This window comes from Myotis brandtii, unplaced genomic scaffold, assembly GCF_000412655.1.
Source record: "Myotis brandtii unplaced genomic scaffold, ASM41265v1 scaffold165, whole genome shotgun sequence".
NCBI lineage: Eukaryota > Metazoa > Chordata > Mammalia > Chiroptera > Vespertilionidae > Myotis > Myotis brandtii.
In genome coordinates this window covers 11,818,549-11,841,231 of record NW_005356042.1, presented here as the reverse complement: position 1 = coordinate 11,841,231, position 22,683 = coordinate 11,818,549, and the positions used below count along the sequence as shown (strand labels likewise).

Below are 22,683 nucleotides of genomic sequence, written 5' to 3'. Positions count from 1 at the left end.
AATGCAGGAGCTGCCCCCTGGTGGTCAGTGCATGTCATAGAGACCTGTCGTTCTGCCATTTTATCAATTTGCATATTAGCCTTTTATTATATAGAATTGTAAGGGGGAGACAGACAAGAAATTAATAGACAAATCAAGATATACTATAAAGTAATGTAATGTAGTTTAGTCTGGTATAATGTAATATGATCCTATATAATAAAAGACTAATATGCAAATTGTCCCCTCGACTGGGAGTTCAACCAGGGGGTGGGGCTGTCCGGCCAACTGCCTGAGGCCCCTCCCCCTGGCCGGCCCCACCCCCGATTGGCCAGACACCACCTGTGCATGAATTCATGCACCGGGGCCTCTAGTATAATAAATAACATAACTATAATATAGCATTGTATATCATCATATCATATATCATATGGTATCATATCACATGGTATCATATTACATGACAGGCCTTGGTAAGCGGCAGCCCATCTTTGTATCCATCTCTATAACATTCATCACCAGCATGAGCATCAGAGGTGTTGAATGAGTGTTGGCCAGCTGAATCATTTTATGTGTACCGTGTGAAGCCTTTGATCAGATAATCCTGTTTCTGCCATGGCAACATCATCATCTTACATTCCTATGTTTGTTTCAGTCACACGAGAAGAACAAATGATTAAAAGGAGAAGACTGAGGAAAGATCAGGTGAGCTGAAATTTCTAGACCTCCAGCTCTCTGGCTGCAAGATTTGAATTTTGCGTGAGCATTAACAACAACAACAACAAAAAATAAAAGCCTAATTTTACTTGGTTTATTGAATCAGATTCTAATATCTGTTGCCCTTTGATTTCAATCCCTTTAATTTGACAAGCATTACCAAGTACCAATTATGGCCCAGGAGCAGGGACAATGAAGACCAATGAAGACCACAGCTTTGCGTATGTGCCAGCAAAGCTGTGGAGGCCATTTACCCAATGTGCTATTCCATACATAACCCTATACTGTATACTTTATGAATCAATAAAAAATTTACAATTTTACAAATTTGTGCACTCGGGGTGGGGGCGTTCCTCAGCCTAGCCTGCACCTTCTCGCAGTCTGGGAGCCCTCAGGGGATGTCTGACTGATGGCATAGGCCCTGCGGGGAGTGGGCCTAAGCCGTCAGTCAGACATCCTTAGCGCTGCTGTGGAGGCAGGAGAGGCTCCCGCCACTGCTGCCGCTGTGCTCACCAGCCGTGAGCCTGGCTCAGCAGTGCTCTCCTAGTGGGAGTGCACTGACCACCAGGGGGCAGACACTCAATGCAGGAGCTGCCCCCTGGTGGTCAGTGCATGTCATAGAGACCTGTCGTTCTGCCATTTTATCAATTTGCATATTAGCCTTTTATTATATAGAATTGTAAAGGGGAGACAGACAAGAAATTAATAGACAAATCAAGATATACTATAAAGTAATATAATGTAGTTTAGTCTGGTATAATGTAATATAATCCTATATAATAAAAGACTAATATGCAAATTTTCCCCTCGACTGGGAGTTCAACCAGGGGGTGGGGCTGTCCGGCCAACTGCCTGAGGCCCCTCCCCCTGGCCGGCCCCACCCCCGATTGGCCAGACACCACCTGCACATGAATTCATGCACCGGGGCCTCTAGTATAATAAATAACATAACTATAATATAGCATTGTATATCATCATATCATATATCATATGGTATCATATCACATGGTATCATATTACATGACAGGCCTTGGTAAGCGGCAGCCCATCTTTGTATCCATCTCTATAACATTCATCACCAGCATGAGCATCAGAGGTGTTGAATGAGTGTTGGCCAGCTGAATCATTTTATGTGTACCGTGTGAAGCCTTTGATCAGATAATCCTGTTTCTGCCATGGCAACATCATCATCTTACATTCCTATGTTTGTTTCAGTCACACGAGAAGAACAAATGATTAAAAGGAGAAGACTGAGGAAAGATCAGGTGAGCTGAAATTTCTAGACCTCCAGCTCTCTGGCTTCCAATAGTGGTGGGAACTTAAAAATGTCACGCTGCCCCTGTGTCCCTAAGACCATCCTGTTGGACACTCTCAGTGTAAAAGATCCAAGGAAATCTGTTTTATAGACAGGTGGAAAAGGAGTTAAATGGCAAATTCGAATGATACAGAGCTTTCGTGACTTAATCTTTTTCCCATTCTTTTAAAAAAATGCCTTTTCTTTTTTGAAATTTCTGTGACTATCCCTAAATTTGTGTTTGCAACACACAAATATGCATTGGTCTGTTTGCAGGTTGGTTTTGAGTGTTAAGATGCCCAGGGTGTGCTGAGAAGTGATCATTTTGTGTTTTATTTAATGATAAGCACGTCCCCTCTCTTGACCTTCTCACAGCGTAGATATGAAGGCAAATGAAAACCCTGGGATCTCCTCACTTCATTCCTGCCTCCAACCTTATAGCCTAGTATTATGAGAGGCATTTAATCAAAGCATAGAAACAATTATAATAACACCCTGAAATTACATTCACATCTGCAATCGGAATTGCTAACATCTCGCCTCCCTCTACCATGCTTCTGTCGTCTGATTTCAGTTCCCTTGTGGTGACTAAGAGTCTAGTCATTAATATCACACCCACCAACTTTATTGGAATTTACTGTCAGAAAGGTCCATTTCCAGCAACTCCCTGAGCTGAATGGAGCTGCTGTGCCAGATTTGCTCATCCATTGCACAAGTCCATGCATTTTCTTTGTACTGGAATCACTTCCCAAACTTGGGCACCAACATGAGATTGCTATCCATTTTCTATGTGACAGGGTGGAAAGACTTGGCTTAAAGTCATATGCTATCATAATTCGACCGACTACTAGAACATCATTGCCCACATTCTTACCTTTTCAACAACACTGGGATGATTTAGTAGTCATGTAATAATAACAATGGCAATAACAACAACAACAACAACAATAAAACTACCACTCGTTTACAGGAACTGCTGGGAAGAGACACATAATGCAGACCCCACAAAGAACTAGTAATGAAAATCTGGAAAATGGGAAATTCTATAAGACAAACATTCCAGTTTCTTCCACAATTAAATGACCTGTAAAAGACAGGGGGTGAGGGGAGACTAGTATAGATTAAAACAGACTTTCTTTCTTTCTTTCTTTCTTTCTTTCTTTCTTTCTTTCTTTCTTTCTTTCTTTCCTTCCTTCTTTTTCTTTCTTTCTTTCTTTCTCTTTCTTTCTTTCTTTCTTTTCTTTCTTTCTTTCTTTCTTTCTTCTTTCTTTCTTTCCTTTCTTTCTTTCTTTCTTTCTCCCTCTCTTTCTTTCTTTTCTCTTTCTTCTTTTCTTTCTTTCGGATCTCCTGGTTCATAGGTCGACTTTCAACCACTGAGCAACATTGGCTGGGCCAGACCTTCTTTTAGAAGGTGGCTCAAATCAGAGAGGCAGCAGTAGAACAGTGAGAGAGCTGGCTTGAGAGAGAGGCAGGGGCAGATGCTGCCCACCCTGCATTTCCTTTCCCACACCCCTCCTTTCACCCTGGCTGACTTCACCTATGAGACCCCCTTCCTGGGGAGGCCTTCTTTGACTGCTTCTCCCTAATCCAAGAGGGGTGGTTTGTTTTCACTCTGTGCTCAAAGGGCCCCTGGCATGAATTTTGTGACTGAACATTGCAATTGTATATTTTTTAATGAAAAAAAATTGAGGTGATTGTAGTTCTGCCTGCAGTCGAAAGGAATAATATGCAACATTATTGCATGTGTAGGTTCGAGTGACCATCACCATAGTCAAGATACAGATCATTTCCACCTTGAGAACCCCTCCTGCTAGCCTTTGTAATTGCCTTTGTACTCATCTATTTCCCTCAGGATTCTGTGAGCACCATAAGCCAGGACATAAACTATGTCTTGGTTCAGGCTAACTCAAACCAGCACATGGCTTCTAGGTGGTCCCACGTGAAATGTCTGTGTACTAAATTCTATCACAGTAAGAAAATGGGAATTAAGACTACTATCTAGAAAGGCTTTGGCCAAGAAGGAGAGAAAACATCCCAAGGCACGTAGTACTAAAGAGATACAATATGTTAGGACCTTTTCCTCTGTAGAGGATTGTGAAGATCTCAGTGGTATCTGGGGCTTTGTATTGCCTTAAGAAATCACCTGCTCAGGTGACTCCAAGAGAGACTTGCACCAAGGGAGGGACCAATTTCTCTGCGAAAGGAAGCATGAACACCAGACTTTTATTTTCTGGTTCTAATTTGGTTCCTTTGTTGTTGTTTGTGTGTGCATATGTGTGTGTATGTGTGCGTGTGTGTTATGTGTGTGTATGTGTGTGTATGTGTGCGTGTGTGTTTTAAATTTATTTTTATTGATTCAGAGAGGAAGGGAGAGGAAGAGAGAGATAGAAACATCAATGATAAGAGAGAATCATGGATCAGCTGCCTCCTGCACACCCCCCACTGGGGATTGGGCCCACACCCCAGACATGTGCCCTGACTGGGAAGTGAACCGTGACCTTCTGGTTCATAGGTCAACGCTCAACCACTAAGCCACACTGGTCGGACATATTTGGTTCCTTTGGCATCATCTTTCCATGAGTTTAATGCACTTGCAAATTATGGACTCATGGTGATTCAGGCCTGGGGACATATGAAGCCTGGTGGGCAAGTGACTTGAGCAAGGGATTGGAGGGACCCAGCAGGAGTCTTAGGCTTTGTCTTCTCTACACTATCTTATGACAGGCTTGGGAGAAGGCAAGTTTTCTTTCATTGGTCATAGCCTCACTCTTGGGTTTCATCTTACTAACGGCAGAATGTTCAGAAAATGTCTTGGAATAGTAGGGATCCTTAAATTATCCCAAGTCCCTAGTCATGTGCTTCACTGATGCATGAAGACACCTGTGAGGCTTCTGAATTCCTAGGTTTTAATGAATGAACAAATATCAAAGTGTGTCAGATGACTCTGAGTTCCATTTAAGCTCAAATACTAAAAGGGCAGTGACTAGTTGACCCATTATTAAGATCACCAAGTATCAGATCCTCACTTATGGAAAGTTTGTTTACATCAGGCTTTGTGCTATTTGGGTAGATTAAGGGATAATAATCCTGTCGGTGGTGACCAGTCGACCCATTATTAAGATCACCAAGTATCAGATCCTCACTTATGGAAAGTTTGTTTACATCAGGCTTTGTGCTATTTGGGTAGATTAAGGGATAAATAATCCTGTCACTCATTCATATAGCATTTCATCTGCCTGTCCATCCACCCATGTATCCATCCATCCATCCATTTTTACGTCCAGAGTGCAACCCTTTCTTAGGAGCCCCGTGGGACATGTGAAAGGCCACTGAGGCAATAGTAGCTTTTTTTTTTTTACTTGTTTGCAATATTTTCTAGGCACAAATATATCTTTGCCTCTTAGACACAACAAGAACACCAACCCTTCAGAATATATGTGAATAGCTTATTGGTGACAAAAAGGACCAATGTTCTTTTTCCTCCTGTTTTAAGTAAGAATAAACTTGAGCATCTGAGCAGAAAAGGAAGTGATTGTTGTGGTTATGTCCCCTCTCCCCAGCACTTAATATATTTTATGTTTTGGTTTCCCAGAAGTGAAAATCTCATGGAATGTTATTTTTCCCTCACTGGTATCTATTATATCTCCAGGGGAATCTACTACACATAAAATGCACTGTGATTATTCAGTTCCACCTGGAGAATAAAATACCTTCCAACAGCTTCAGTGAGCCTTCACTAGGCTTCACCTTGATGGAGCACACCTCACAGACAGAAGTCCACACCAATCGGCCTAGTCTCATTGGTCCCCCTATTGTGAGAGCCAACTGATTTGGATGGAATTGAATATTCTCTTGAAGGTTCAAAGGTGTGTTTTCCTGAACCCAGTTTAGAAACCAAGGTACTCACCTAAAACAACAGAAGGTGCCATGTGATGTACGCTCCCATTATTCTGCACTGTACTAACCTTCCCTAGCACTTAGAAATAAAATATAACTGGCTGGCCCCTAATTTCTGCAAACACAGTGATATATTCTCATGATAAGTGCCCTTATTGCAAAATGCTTTTCTATATAGATTTTGCACAAATTCTTACATTATGCAACCAGAAGTTGGGAAGTGAAAAGGTCTACAAAACCAATGAAAGGGAAAGAGAAAAGATACAGGGAAAAATAAAGCCAGACTTATAATTGTGCCCATGTTGGTGTTTTACAGGAACAGAGAGCAGAGACACTATGATGGGTGTGAGAAAAAGTGACAGAGTTGGATCAGGGCACTGTGCTGTGTTGAAGATTACTGCTATGAAGGTATTACAGCCATATGTCTTTATATATGTTACTAGAGGCCTAGAGCATGAAATTTGTGCATGGGGGGTGGGGTCCCTCAGCCTGGCCTGCACCCTCTCGCAATCCGGGACCAGTGGCTCCCAACTGCTTGCCTGCCTGCCTGCCTGATCTCCCCAAACCACTTGCCTGCCTGCCTGATTGCTCTTAACTGCCTCTGCCTGCCTGTCTGATGCCCCTAACTGCTCACCTGCCTGCATGATCACCCCTAACCACCTCTGCCTCGGCCCCCACACCCAAGACGCAGGCTTCCCTCCTTTGGCCAGCCACAGGCAACTGGGACCCGGGCTTCCCTCCCTCTGGCCAGCTGCAGGCACCCGGGACCTGGGGCTAGCTTCGCCCGGGCAGGCACCCAGGACCCAGACTGCGGGCAGCTTCCCTGCCTCCAGGGCAGTTTCCCCCAGGGGCCAGGCCCAGGCTTTATCCCAAAGGACATCCAGAAGACCTCTGGTCAATCTGGTCTAATTAGCATATTACCCTTTTATTAGTATAGATGGGGTTAAGGAATTATTGACAACATATTCAGAGACAGGACTTTTTTCACTGCTCTAAGGGCGTCGGCACTTACATGTTGTCTTAGACCCTGATGGATAGGCTGTTCAGGATAGACTGGGAAAGTCATTTTGGCTCTCTAGGCTTCTGTTCTTTCTAAAACGTGGGAGCTATCTCAAAGGACCTAGTCTACAAATCTATATGTGTGTCCATATTTCTCATCTCCATTTCTAAGCACATGGCAGTGTCCCCAGGCTGTGCCTGGCACATTGTAGCCAGAAGGGATTCCTGCTTTCCATCTTATTTTATCTGGGGAGGCCTTGGGAGGTATCAATATACCTGTTTGAGTATCATCTCTGTTAGTGTCAATCAGATTACCCACCAAGAGGCATTTTATCACTAAAGCTCAGAGCTCCTTTGAACAGTGCTTTGGAATTTCCATTGGCAAAGAAGAGTCTTGATCAAGTCACAATAGGGTTGGCAGGACCAGGACGAGATCCTGGCTCTGCTGACTTCTGGCCACAAGACTGCACGGCCTCTCTTCTGTACCTCCCTGCCACGTCCTTTGCTTAGGTCTGACATGGGCTCCCCACGTCTCTGGGAGGCTCCACTACAGCTCAGCTCTGTGAAGTCTGGCACCTGCCCTCAATCAATAGGGCTACTGCTATTATTACTAATCATCGGAGAAAATTCATAGAAATGTGTGACTCAGCTTGTTTTGCTTCTGAGAACCAGGGGTTAATGCTTGTTCCTTGGGGGAAGTTCTGTGGCTCAGAAAGAGAGAAACAAAATCATATATACCAAAGTGACCTTTCACCCCAGCTGTTGTGCAGAGCATGAAACGAACGAGCCAGGTCCTAATCGGGTTGGAAACTGAGAGCAATGGGAACAGTCGCTCTGCGAAGATGACATTCGGCAGGGTCCCCAGTTTATTCTCTCAGTGACCTCTACATTAAATGTGTCCAGTTTGCTGGTCACAAGCTGGTTTTTCAGATGGGATGGCTTGGCAGCTCCTTCCTGGCCTTGAAGCCAGCAGCCAGGAAGTCGGGAGGGGCCCTGGGATGGTGAGGGAGACCACAGCTTGGGTTCTCCCTTGACGCACCCACCCTGGCTGTGCCCAAGCAGGAAGAAAAAAAAAATCACAGACCCACTGTCGGTCAACCATGATGGGCCACCTGCCAAGGAGGTGGGGGCAGCAGGGCCTGGGAAAGGAGGACACGTGAGGCAGAAGCCTCCCCAGGCGCCGAGTCACCCAGAGGGCTGCGGGGGAGTGTTGCGGGGTGAGGAGCCTGGGCTCAGACCAGCCTGTGGTGAACATCCTCCCACACCAAGGAGCCAAGATGACTGCACAGAGCGAGGGCGGGGGCGCAGAGTGTGGGGAGGAGGTGCAGGCTTGGGAAACAACACCCGCCTCCTCTCTGTCTCCCCTGATGGGAAGCCAGGGCCAGTGGAGGGGGCTGGTGGTGGGCATGGTGCCACCAAAACCACACGGCTTTTGGTTGATTGGCCTTGAGGTCTAACCTAAGCCTGAGACATCCTAAGAGAATAACCCCAGGCCCTTTAATTCTAGGGGCGACTTCAGATGATCTATGAATATAGGGAAAGAAAATAATGAACCAAGTAACTTATTTTACTTTCTAATACCCCCAAAGTATGGGTTATAGAGACACACTGCAAAAGACCATGTGCATCTTAAGAACATGCCCAACTTAATAATCTTCATAACGTGCCCACCTTCATATCACCCTGTGAATCCTTCTATGACAGAGTTTATCATTGACTATTATTTGTCTTTTTCTTCATATACCTGCCAGCTTTTTGAGGTCAGGGATGGAATCTTATGCTCATATCTGCAAATGAGTGTAGTAGCAACTGGTTTATTATGTGAATAAAGGAATGGATGAATGAAAAGTCAATAACTTTGGAAATTAGATATCGCTATGAATATAAGAGAGTGTGTTTCTTGGGTGGCCCCTGAGGCCAGAGGGGATTTCCTTGTCTCAGGATCCCATGAGTAAAGTCGACTTCTGCCCCAACCTTGAACATTCCCATGAAGACAAAAGCATGTTCATTATTTGCCACTACAATTTAAAGCAGATTAAAATGCATCCTCCAAAAAAAATGAGAAGAGGACTTGCTATCTAATGTTAATGTTAAGCGTTTGTGGGTCTTTTTTTTTTTTTCTATCTTCATTTCTCATCAGCACAAGAGAATGTTCTTTTTGTAATTGACTTTACCAGAAGTCACACTCGCAGGTGTACGAAAGCTAAGATAAGTTTCTAAGTAAAGGAAGGCCCGTAGCCCTCTCTCTGTACATTGATTGTGACCTGGGGAAGCCAAATGCATTAAAATGCACCACATCCTTTTCGATGAAAGACCTGCCACATTTTCAATACTTTGTTGACCTGAGCCCTAAGCATCCATGGGGTTAAAGGTTGTCTGGTGATGAAGAGGAAAAAGGTCATCAAGAAGTAGGTTTTTTGATTTCTCTAAAAAAGCAAATCCCCTACCTCAAGGTACCCCCCACCCTTTTACACTCGATGGGTGAAAAGGAAGAGGTAGATTTTGAGGAAATCATCATGAGATTATTCAAGATGATGGCAGAAAGGAATCGTCACAAGCAGCGGCAGCAATATCAGTTGAGATACCAGGAGGCAGCCTCCATTGCCCTCTTTCCCTCCCTCACACGATATCAGTCTCCAAAGTCCTTGGGTCCCATCTTGAATACACCCTCAGTCCATCCTCACCCATTTTTGTGCATCCATCACCTGTTATTAAAAAACATCTTTATGGAGATTTAATTCAGAAAATCAACAATTCAACCATTGAAAGTGTGCAATTTCATGTTTTTTTAAAACATACACAAATTTTGCAACCATCATCACTCTAATTCCAGAGCATTTTCATCCCTTCCCCCACAAAAAACTGTACCCAGTTGCAGACACTCTTCATTTACCCTCTCCCAGTAACCACCAATCTACTTTCTGTGTCTATAGATTTGCCAATTCTGAATATTTCCTATCAATGGATCATTGTGTCTGGCTTCTTTCACTTAGCCTAATGTGTTTAACCCTTTGCGGTCCAATTTTATTTTTGGAATTCAAACAGTCTGGTCCAAATTAATTGACAGGATTGAATGTTGAACCGGTTTGCGGTGTCGACCTCAGCCTCGACGTTGGACCTGCTCCTAGCACCTGGTCTGTCGAGTCAGCCTCGACGTTGGACTGAAAAGGGTTAAAGTTCATCCATGTTGTAGCATGCATCAGTACTCAATTCCTTTTTTTTTTTTTAATATATTTTATTGATTTTTTACAGAGAGGAAGGGAGAGAGATAGAGAGTTAGAAACATCGATGAGAGAGAAACATCGATCAGCTGCCTCCTGCACATCTCCCACTGGGGATGTGCCCGCAACCCAGGTACATGCCCTTGACTGGAATCGAACCCGGGACCCTTCAGTCCGCAGGCCAACGCTCTATCCACTGAGCCAAACCGGTTTCGGCCTCAATTCCTTTTTCATGCCTGGGTAATATTCCCTCAGATAGATGCACCACATTTTGTTTATTCATTCATCTGTTGATGGTCGTCTAAAGTTACCTCCACCTTTTGGCCATTAGAAATGGTACTGCATGAACAGCTGTGTACAAGTTGTTGGGTAGACGTGTATTTTCATTTGTCTTGGGTATATACCTAGGAGCAGACTGGCTGGGTCGTCTGATAACACAATGTTTAGTTGTTTGAGGAACTGCCTGTTTTCCACCTTTTCATTTTTGTCCCCATCCAAGACCACACAATGGCCTCTTGAGTGTTTTCTTCCTGCCAGGACTCCTCACCACAGCATCAGGGAGCAAAGTCTACCACCCAACAGACACCTTTAGCACTTGCATCGTGAACAACATGGGCAAAGTACTTCAAGCATGAGCTGGGTCACGTCCCTTGTTACGCACTGCTCGCAATAGTTCATTGCACCTAGAATAAGAGCGCAGCTCCTGCCAGCGGTTCTCAACCTGTGGGTCGCGAACAATGAAAATACATCCTGCACATCAGATATTTACATTATGATTCATAACAGTAGCAAAATTACAGTTATGAAGTAGCAACGAAAATAATTTTATGGTTGGGGGTCACCACAACATGAGGAACTGTATTAAAGGGTTGCGGCATTAGGAAGGTTGAGAACCACTGGCTCTAGAAGGTCTGGAAAGGTCTCCTCTGCTTCTCGCTCCCTCTCAATGGTTTCCAGTCACTCTGGCCTTCCTTGCACACTGGCTCTCTCCTGCATTGAGCCTTTGCACATGGCCTTTATCTTGTGTCTCCTGCCTGGATTAGAAAATGCCATTCTTCACAAAGCTGGCCAAATGAATGAGCAAGTGCACTGGATTCAATATATTAACATGTTCAAGTGCAGCTGGTTGATGGCAGAGTCCCCACCAGATTCTCATGTCAAGAGCTTTTTGTTTCTTTTGAATCTCTCCTAGCTGATCACGTAATATATGAACCTGTATTGCAGACCCTCTCCCACCTCTGTACCAGGTTTTCTCGACCTCAGCATTACTGACATTGAGGATTATAATTTTTTTGTGGTGGATGCTATCTTGTGAATTGTAGGACATATTTATGCATCCCTGGTCTCCACCCACCGGATGCCAGCAGCATCCCCCTACCTCCTCAGTGTGACAACCAGAAATATATCCAGACATGCCAAAGTCCTTTGGGGATGGGGGGAGAAAATCATCTAGTTGGGGACCACTGTGTATGGCTATGGTCTTGTTCAATGAATATTGGTGCTGAAAATAGCCAAGGGCATTTCCAGTCCCTGCTCATCAGAGAAAGCCTTTTACCCAGTTTCCCTTCAATAAGGTAGGAAATAAGACCCATAAGAATTTAGAAGACATTTTAACAAGAAAGTTGGAATCCAAAACATTCATGATAGAGCTGCAGGTAGTAAGAATATTTGATTTGCCAAATTCCTCATTCTTCCAGAATTTGGGTCAATATCAACTTATACTGGGATTCCCAGCCATCCTGGGTCAGGCCTGTAAGTATGATCTTGCCCCTTAGGGAGGCATTTCTACAAAGTATTTTTTCTGGGTTGCTTGGCTCATTCTTCCCAAAAGATCAGAACTTTAGAGTAGCCATGGTAACAGGATGGGGGAACACAGGATCAGAGAAAGAGACCCTATGATAAGGGTTCATTTGTAAGTGCTTCGCCTTAATGTCAACAACTTCACCTCCTATAGCCTTCATCTTAGGCTTGAGTCTAAGAAGCAGAAATTAACACAATTGCTCTGAGCCTTTCCGATTCAGGATGCTTCCCAGCTCCTGCAGTGCTGTTCAAACTTGGCGGGGAGCGACCTGAGGCCCCATTAGTTACCCCCGTGAAAAAAGGAGTCATCTTAGCTGGAGATGTCCAAACACAAGATTTCATCCTTTTCGCCTGGGCAGAATTAGTAAATGTGCATGATGTGTATTAAGTATTTTATTAAAATCCAATGCTAGAACATTTCCAGGGAGTTATAAAAACTCTTTGGAGGAAGTCTGGAAGCTGGGGTGCTTGTACATTTATCAGGAATATCTCGTCCATCAGACACCAGGTTTCATCTTCGTTCTCTTTCTCTTTGGTACCTGGGTTGGTCAGCAGGTATTAGAGCTACTAATAATAATTTGATAATTCTCAGACAACTATTCAGGTTATAATAATTTGAGCCATTAAGGGCATAACCACCAAATTCCCTCCAGCCAGAGGCCCACCAGCGTCTGCCTCCCTGCCCCTCCCTCCGGCAGGAAGGTTGCTGGGTGCCTAGCGCAGAGTCTGTGTTGGAGGAACGTAAGGATCCCAAGAGCAATTTGAAGCTTCAGGGAAAGTGCTTAGAGATAGAATTTGGCTCCTTTGGCTCTAGTCCAGCCGTGGGCAAACTACGGCCCGTGGGCCGGATGCGGCCCATTTGAAATGAATAAAACTAAAAAAAAAAAGACCATACCCTTTTATGTAATGATGTTTACTTTGAATTTATATTAGTTCACACAAACACTCCATCCATGCTTTCGTTCCGGCCCTCCGGTCCAGTTTAAGAACCCATTGTGGCCCTCGAGTCAAAAAGTTTGCCCACCCCTGCTCTAGTCCCTGGTAAGACTTCCTGAGGCCGGGGAGCCGGGTGTGTTCGGAGAAGAGGAAGCAGGCTCAGGAGCTATGCCCGGGTGCTCTCATGCTGCGGGATGAAACCTTACTTAGTAGCCATATTAACTGAATCCTCACTTCCTGTGGATTGATGGGATTCATGTCGGAATATCCCCGCACTGTTGGAGATGTCCCTTCGCTGATTGCCTCTGCCTTCCAAAATAGGGACTCTTACTTTCATTGCTGGATTGTTTGCCATTTGCTCATTCATTCATGCATTTATTCACTCTCTCAGTTATTCCACATAAGTCTATTTAGAACTTTCTATGTATTGTGCACTATATTTGTCTCCAAACTTGACCTTGATTGATCATTGACTACTATATGCCAGCTACTATATGCCAGGCACTGTTCTTTTTAAAAAAAAAAATTTTTTTTTTATTGACTTCAGAGAGGAAGGGAGAGGGAGAGAGAGATAGAAACATCAATGATTAGAGAGAATCATTGATCGGCTGCCAGGAGGGGATGGAGCCTGCAACCCGGGCATGTGCCCTGACCAGGGATCGAACCGTGACCTCCTGGTTCATAAGTCAATGCTCAACCACTGAGCCACACTGGCTGGGTTGTTCTTGAGTGATTTACCTGAACTACCTTTAATTTCCAAAAGTCCTTTGAAAGCAGAGGGTTTTCTCCAGCTGGAACCAGAGGGGAAGGTCAGAGAGATTCAGAGCACAAGAAGGGCTTGAGCTGCTGCTGCTGGCTTCAAGGTGTAGAGCAGCGGTTCTCAACCCGTGGGTTGCAACCCCTTTGGCGGTCGAACGACCCTTTCACAGGGGTCGCCTAAGACCATCCTGCATATCAGATATTTACATTACCATTCATAACAGTAGCAACATTACAGTTATGAAGTAGCAACGAAAATAATTTTATGGTTGGGTCACAACATGAGGAACTGTATTTAAAGAGCCAGAAGGTTGAGAACCACTGGTATAGAGGGTGTGTGGCTAGGAATGCAGGTGTTGCTCAGAAGCTGAGAGTGCCCTGCTCTGCAGCCCACAGCCACCAAGGAAATGGGGACCTCAATCCCACAGCTACAGAGAAATCAATGCTGCCAACAATTTGAATGAGCTGGAAAGCGGGTCTCCCCGGGGCCTCCTGTTAGGAGCTCAGCCCAGATGGCACCTTGATTTTGGCCTCGTAGAGGCCCCTTTGCAGAGAACCCAACTGAGCCCAGTCAGACTTCAAACCTCCACACTGTGGTACAGGAGGTGGGTATTGTTTTAAGCAGCTAAGTTTGTGGTATCTGTTAGGCACCAGTAGGAAATGATTACAGCTCTCATCATTACTGCTGCGAATAGACTCATTTCGTTCTCATGATAAGCCTATGTTTTTCTCTTTGGGTTACAGGTCAAGAAACTGAAATTCAGAGAAGATACCTATTCAAGCCCACAGAGTTTGGAAGGGGGGCAGAGACAGATACAAACAAACCTGCTCTTCTGACCACGGTTCTGATGCCTTCCTGCCTGTCCGCGCAGCCTCAGTCCAGGGCTCAGACATCCCCGTGGTGAGTGCAGCCTGTTCCCTCTCTCCCTGCCACCCTCTGGCATTACAATAAGGGACACACGATATTGGAGGAAAAAGAGGGACAGTGCTGTCCCATACAGAACCCAGTGTGAGTAGAAACAGCCCTGGAGCCAAGAGCAAGGTGAACCTGTGGCACCACAGACGACAGAGAAGAGGGAAGGGGTGTGGAAATGGAGGCGCCATCAAAGCAGAGAAAATAGGGACCATATTAAGGTCAGGACGTTGGGAGTTTCTAGTTTTTAATCTGTTTTCATGGTCAAAGATGCACCCCCAAAGGCCCAAAGCCACAGCAGTCACTGCATGTGCCACAGGCTCTGAGTCTTCCAGAGGCTAACGCACCCTCAGCCGCCCTCTGACAGCTGTCACGCACTGTGGGCACGGATCCCTGCCTGCCGCACCCACCGGGCTGTCTCTTCACTGTGCTGTCCTTGGGGTCAGAGGCCGCGCACCCAAGCACTTTTTCCTGACCCTCCACGCACTGCTGCTGCCTCCCCTTTCGGGGCAGCCCCAACTGCATTGTAGAGAAAGATTGTGCTAAAGAAAAATGACCAGACTCTCAAGTCTGACTTCCTGAGCATTTTTGTAAATCAGATCTGTCTCTTCTTTTTATGATTCTGATATTTTTTTGCTCATTACAGAAACTTTGAGAATACAAAAAGGAGAAAGAATAAAGTGAGAAAGAATAAAGTGAAGACTACATAGAAACAGTGGTTGTTCATAGTGTTTTCCTCTAAGTTATTTTTGTAAGGAATATACAAAAATATACAAATATGCAAATGTATAACTAAAAATATTTTTAATGGAATTGGAAGCAGATTGAATCTACTTTTTATATCCAACTTTTTACTTTGTAATATACCATCAATTCTTTTCCAGGCCATTGACTACTCTTTGAAAGAATGTCTTTATCAGCCACATACAATTTAATCAGGTGGTTATAAGATAATTTATTTGATTATTTTGCTTATTTGGGGGCATTAAAATCCTTTCCAGTTTTTCCAGTAATATGCATACCACTTTGCTCTATATCCTTGTACAATTGCTGAATATCTGATCATTTCTCTATGATAAATATAAAACCATGGGGTTACGAGGCTAGGATGGTTAATTTTGTCAATTTGAGCAGGCCTGGGGGTGCTCAGATTAAACATTCTTTCTGGGGATGTCTGTGAGGGTGGTTCTGGATGAGGTTAGCATTTGACTTCTGGGCCCAGGAAAGTAGATGCCCCCAATGTGGTGGCATCATCCACTCCACTGAGGCCCTGGACAGAACCAAAGGCAGGGAAGGAGGAATGTGCTCCCCCCTTTTCTGTCTCATTGTGTGAACTCTGAGAGCATCTTCTACCCTCAGACTAGGATGCACATACTCGGCTCCCAGGGTCCTCCGGCTTCTGGACTCCAGCTGAGGCCTCCAGGTTGCAGACAGCAGACAGAGGAACTTCTCAGCCTCCATAACCATGTGAGCTAGTTCCTCACAATAAATCTCCATATATATACTAGTATATATATACTAGTATAAGTACAGTGGTCGGCAAACTCATTAGTCAACAGAGCCAAATATCAACAGTACAACGATTGAAATTTCTTTTGAGAGACACATTTTTTAAACTTAAACTATATAGGTAGGTACATTGTTATTAACTTAATTAGGGTACTCCTAAGCTGGCCTTTGCTAAAAACATCCTCAATTTGATTGAGATATGTTCGCTGATGTCGAACTTACCCCTTTCAACTCTCCCATCCTCAACTCATGCATGAATTGAGCGGGCCTCTCCCTGCGCTGCGTATCCCATGGCCCGCCTGCGGGGGTCTCCCATCGCCCGACCGACCGACCGACCGACACCCCCCACTTCTAACGCCACTTCTTCAAAATAGACTCGCCCAGGCTGAAAACCGACTTCTGCGCATGGGCCACGAAGTTTCAATTGCACTGTACGTGAGCGCCTGCACGTGGTATTTTGTGGAAGAGCCACACTCAAGGGGCCAAAGAGCCGCATGTGGCTCGCGAGCCGCGGTTTGCTAACCACTGTACTAGTAGATATAGATATAGGTATAGGTTTAGGTATAGATATAGATATAAAATATATATATAGATATTTCATTAAAGAACCCAGACTCATACATAGGCTAAAAGGTCTAAATAATTTAGGGTTTGGCTATGACAAAGTATTTTCTAAAAAGACTGTATTTGTCCTTCCACACTCTTGCTAATGTAATGTGTTACACAGTTTCAAAAAATCCCTGTCAATTTGAACTACAATATCTCCCCTTTAACAGCATTCTGTCTGCCCTGGACTACTTTTTCCTTTGACAATTCTTCCACATTGTCTTGTTCCAAACACCCCCTCGACCCCCCAACATCCACTGGCCTCACTCAAATGTCTCCAAGTAGAAAAAAAAAGACTCTTTCTCTACATATCTACATTTGTTTATCTATAAAGATAGCCATATGCATGTTCATGTAGTTGCACAGCACATATATCAAATGAAGATCAGATGCCAAGTAATGTTTACTTCAAAAGAAAAAACAAAGGGTATTTTTCTAGAGCTCTAAATCTGTGTGTGTGTGTGTGTGTATCTCTATATATTTATATCATTTTTCCATTAACTGTTTGTGTCCAAACTCCTGGTTCACAGCCAAGAGCAGCAGTGTCATTTAGCTGGATCTCTTTGGTGAAGAGGAAAGAAAGAAAGCAAAACTGGCTGAGGATATACCACGTGCCTTTGTATTAGACTCTGTTTTGTGCATTATTTTCTTAAGCCACATGAGGTGTTCTTTTCTACATTTCCGTGTCCAGAGAAATCAATGTCAACGTTCAGAAACTTGCCAAGGCCTGTGACCAGGACTGCAATGGGCAGAGAGAAGATTTGAACCCAGGTCTGTGTGCTCCAAGTCCCATGTTCTAATGTCACTGAGTCCCGCCACCAGTTCCTCTAGAGCAGGCCCTGCCACAGACCACTGCCCACAGCAGGGCCCGGACAGCACGCCTGTATATTGGTTTTTCCTCCTTGCTGTCCAGAGTCCCCACCCCCTCTCTTCTGCTCCTTTCAGCTCTCCAGTGCCCAGTGCAGCCTCTGCTCTTAGGGGTCTCCAAGGGGGACATTTACTGACAACACCCGCAGCTTTGGGATGACCCCGTGGAGCAGGGCACTGCCCAGGGGTGGGCTTTCGTGTGTCCTGACTTCAGGTCGCCCAGAGGCAATTTCAGTGTGTCCCGCAGAGACAAACCTCTCCTGGGAGCGACACCTGCCCGCAGAGCTTTCGCCTTCCTCACAGATGGGCCCACGCATGACCGCGAGTGAGTCACAACTGAAAACGGGAGACATCTCCCCCGGCTGCTGGGCTCCGGGTCCTCAAACCACATTTATGTTTTTATGTATGTGTTGGGATGATTCAGCGGAAACTTCTGGTCAAACGGATCACCATAGCAACTTTCAATAGGCATCCAGCATGCAAATTAGAGAGTAGAGAGCTACTTTCTCAATAGCCCCAAACCCTCATCCTCTGAACCTCCATGGATTGAACCCTAGACACTTTGAAGGTGTAATGCAGAGTCTGCTTAAACGCGCGTTGGCGCCTGGCCCGGTCTGCTGGTATCTTCAGACGTCCAGATGAGAAAAACAAACTCCTTCAGTGGTTTCTACACTGAATTCTTCATCTCACAGGGAGACATCTACACAGGAGCTGGGACCCTGGGGTCCACATGTTCTCTGTATCCTTCCTCAGCCTCAGGATGGTGGCCAAATCATGAAAACTCCCTGACCCTCAGATTGTCATCTGTAAAATGGGGATAAAATGCTTGTTTACTGGAGACCTGGTGTGTCGAGCTAGTGATTAGAAAATGCTTTGCCTGGATTAATCTCTCCATACATGATAGTTACTGCCAAAATCCTCTTTGTACCATCTGAAGCCCGCTTTCTCTCTCTCGGCCTCAGCCTTTGATGCAATGCCAGTTCCATGGAGAGTGTGGTAAATGCCAACACGCTTCAGCTCTCAAGGGGTCCAGGAGTTGCTGAGAAGAGGGTAAAACGAGGTCTTGGGCATTAGGCAGGGTTGAGGTCAATTGGGTTCAAATTAATCTTAATGGAGTCTTCTCATTTAAAAATGAAAGTCTGTGGTACACAGACTTCAACTTACAAAGCAAATAGGATGTTGGAGAAAAGGAAGCTGTTTTATTGAGACATTATTCACTGAATCAAAGAGGAGTGCTTTCGGCTATAAGCAACAGAATAACCGATTAACAAAGAAATAAGCAAATGAACAAAGAAGAGTGAATCCTCTCTCTCTCTCTCTCTCTCTCTCTCTCTCACACACACACACACACACACACACACACATATGCACACACACAGTTCTGGAAGTAGTTGGCTGCTCACATTAATTCAGTGACTTAGTAATATCAAGGTCATCTCTACAGTCTTCATGTCATTTCCTTCTTACTGTCACTTCAGCTTCCTAAGGCAGCTGCTAGAGTTCCAGCCATCATGTGTGCATTTCAAACAGGAAAAGAAAGAAAACTGACGGTACCATTGGAATACTTACATCTTATTTATAAGAAATGAGTCATGTGGTCATTCCTAGCTACAAGAGTATTTGAAGAGTGATTTTTCAAATTTATTTATTTATTTATTTTTTTAAAAAAATTTTTATTTCAGAGAGAGGAAGGAAAAGGGAGAGAGAGAGAAACATCAAGGATGAGAGAGAATCATTAGTTGTCTGCTTTCTGCATGCCTCATACTGGGGATTGAACCCACAACCCAGGCATGTGCCCTGACTGGGAATCGAACCATCATCTCCTGGTTCATGGGAATACACTCAACCACTGAGTCACACCAGCTAGACTAATTTTTTTTTTCCAGATTTACCAGTTTCTGTAGTAGATATAGAGCAAAGGAGTTCAGGCAGTCAATATATAGTACCTGACACATTCCCCTTAGGTTTATTTATTTGAGAACTATCTATTTAAACTAGAGGCTCGGTGCACGGAATTTGTGCACAGGGAGGGTCCCTAGGCCTGGCCAGCCATCAGGGCTGATCTTCCCTGGCTGCCTGCAGCTGGCTCCGCTCCCTGCTGCCGACACCGGTTGCCCTCTGTGTGTGGGGCGACCAACGGGGTGATCGGGCCTGCTCACTTGCAACCACCTTGGCCTGGCGCCACCTGCATTGCTGCTGCCTACCCCCAGTTCCCTGTTGCCCATTGGGAAATCAGAGCCTGCCGGAGTGGGGGAAGGACCAAGAGGTTGGCCGGCAGGCCCTAATTGGGCGATCAGGGCCTGTGGGCTGGGGCCAGGTTCTGCATTGAGCATCTGCCCCCTGGTAGTCAGTGTGCGTCATAGCGACTGTTTGTTCTGCCATTCGATCGATTTGCATATTAGCCTTTTATTATATAGGATATGATTTGAATGATTTGACTTTGCAGAATTATGATATAATTTTAGAATTAGGAAAGTAATTCTTCTTCTAAATCTGAGTTTAAACATGAGTACCTCTTTGGCTGCTTCTTTGAAGCCCCAGGAGATGGTCTTGTGCCTTCCTTCAAAAATCACAAGGCAAATAGCTACCAATTGGCTGTCATTTCATAAGCTCTCAGGTGCATGGCACCGGGGGAGGTCCTGCAGAGGAACACAAAACTACACACAAGCCACAGTTTCTGAGCTCAAAACTCCTGGCTAGCTGGGGAGTCTACACTGACACTAACCAACAGGAGCACATGCCCTGGTGAACTGCATGACAAGTCTAAATTGTCTTTGCATGTTCTTCCTCTCCTCTGAGAGCCAGATGAGAACTACACTCGGGCTATCACATTAACTTGACTGATGACCCAAGGAAGTATGCATATGACCCGAAATCATAGTAGCACTGCCTTTTTGCACACCTTGACTCTGGTTCAGGGGTCCAGAGTGTTGACCTCTGAATTCACAATCTTCTGTGTTGAGCCCTGATTGTGCCTAGAACATGTTGAGGGAAACTCTATGTGGCCCTCCTCCAAGCACCTCAGAAGAAGCACAGCCATAGTGATTTATTTGGTCTATTCAGTGAGAAAGTGAGAGGAGAGAGAGAGAGAGAGAGAGAGAGAGAGAGAGAGAGAGAGAGAGAGGAGAAGAGAAGAGAAGAGAAGAGAAGAGAAGAGAAGAGAAGAGAAGAGAAGAGAAGAGAAGAGAAGAGAAGAGAAGAGAAGAGAAGAGAAGAGAAGAGAAGAGAAGAGAAGAGAAGAGAAGAGAAGAGAAGAGAAGAGAAGAGAAGAGAAGAGAAGAGAAGAGAAGAGAAGAGAAGAGAAGAGAAGAGAAGAGAAGAGAAGAGACTGTAGAGTAGACAGTACAGCCTGACTTTAGTTGTAACCTTCAGTCAAGGGACACAACCAGCCCACAGTGATTGCACAGGGAGGGAGGCAGGAGATAACCCACCCCACTTCCAATGTTACTCGTAGGCCTGGCCCAGATGGGAGTCGGAGGCTTGGGGAGTCGATCCATGTGTCTATGTAGGTCTGACCCCGAAACACTGAGCTGAGTGAATATGGGTGGAGAGTGGATGTGGAGGAAGGGGAGGGGTGCACACCAAAAGGACATGCAGCTCAAAGTTGAATGAGGGGAAAAGGCTTGTAACACACGCCCAGTCCTTTATGCTGTTGCAATTATCCCCATCAGTGAATGTTCCAGAAGCTCCATGGCATGCTTAAAGATGGGGCTCACACATAGTACAAAGCCCCTTTATACTCAGCGCCTCACTGCCTGCCTATTTTCACAATCCAGCCCACACTCTAAATCTTATGACGGAAGATTAGAAATACCCTCAGTTGTGTTTCCTCCTACATGCGCTCCAGAGAGTTACACTTTGGTGACAAACACTCAGTGCCAGTGTTGTCACTGTATCCATTTCATCAAGAAATTTTAGGATCCAAATTCTAAGAATTTAAGTTTCCCTAGGGATTGGGTGGAATGAATGGGGGGGGGAGGGCAGTTTACACATTTTTCCTTTAAATGGTAATGCAATTAGAAACTACATGATTTGCAGATTGTTAATAGATATTTAAGATAAATGGCTGGTGACAAAAGGGAGGGGAAAGTCATATACATATCAATTATATATGAATATATAAGTGTATATTCATTTAGTGGTGTGTTTTTCCAGTGACCAATCAACTCAGTCAAAATAAAGGCTACAGTAGCCACATCCACAGCTCATTTGTTTCTTTCAAGATAACAATGAAAAGGATGTTAGAACATTCTGTGCCATTCTCCTGAGCGGCTCCTACCCTGAGGACAAGGTGTAGTTCTCTGGTGCTTAGGAAATGTGTGTGCGGAGTGGGCGGGCATGCTTGGTCCCTCTTGAGGCTCCGTTTTTCAGAGAATCGCCAAGGATTTCAACACTGAGTTTCTGGAGTGGCAAGAGGCACATAAAAATGTTCTCCAGGCATAATGATTAAAAAGGAAAAATCCAGGCTTCAAGGACGACCAACTTTGCCTCTCCCAACCTGCCCTCACAGATATAAACAGGGTGGGACGTGGCCTGGGAATCTTTGGGAGCAGGCGTTGTCTCTGGCAGGAGATGTGGGCCACCAGATAGCATCATTTGAGATATGAACATGGTGGCAGAGAGCTTGATGGGGTGTTCACACAGGGCCTGATCGAAAAATGGAAACAGGTCAAATAATTTTGGCAAATCTGGTTTCAATCCCTTCCTCCTTGCCTTGCACGAGCACTCGAGCAGGGAGGGGAGGGGAGGGGAGGGAAGGGGAAGAGAAGGGAAGAGGGAGATCCCAGTTCATGAGAACAGTCATTTTCATTGGGACACACCGGCAAATTGAGAGAACACTGTTATCATCCTGAAGACATACACTGAAATGGAACACTTCCTTTGTGTCAGACCCTGTGCTCAACACCAAAGCCTGCCCTCCAGGAGGTTCAAATGGATGGAGAGGCAGACAAGCAAAGTCATGACTGTGGGAAAGGCTGAATTTTTTAGATTTCTTTTATTCCTCTTCCAGTCTAACATTGTTTCCCATTTTTATTTTTTAAAATATTTTTTTACTGATTTTTTGAGAGAGAAGAAGGGAGAAGGAGAGAGAGAGAGAGAGAGACATAGATCTGAGAGCAAACCATCAATCGGCTGCCTCCTGAATGCCCCCTACCAGGGATCAAGCCTGTAACCTGGACATGTGC

General features: G+C 44.9%; 2 long non-coding RNA genes across 2 annotated transcripts in view; one reads left to right on the top strand and one right to left on the bottom strand.

The window, feature by feature from the left end:
* LOC106725464 overlaps positions 1-22,683 on the bottom strand; it is a 77,684-nt gene that overhangs the window by 6,993 nt on the left and 48,008 nt on the right. The gene's annotated exons all lie outside the window — the stretch shown is intronic.
* Positions 1,910-15,190, top strand: LOC102241520. Its single transcript, XR_313379.2, has 3 exons — positions 1,910-1,961; positions 6,204-6,295; positions 14,347-15,190. It is a non-coding gene; the product is annotated as an uncharacterized LOC102241520 (long non-coding RNA).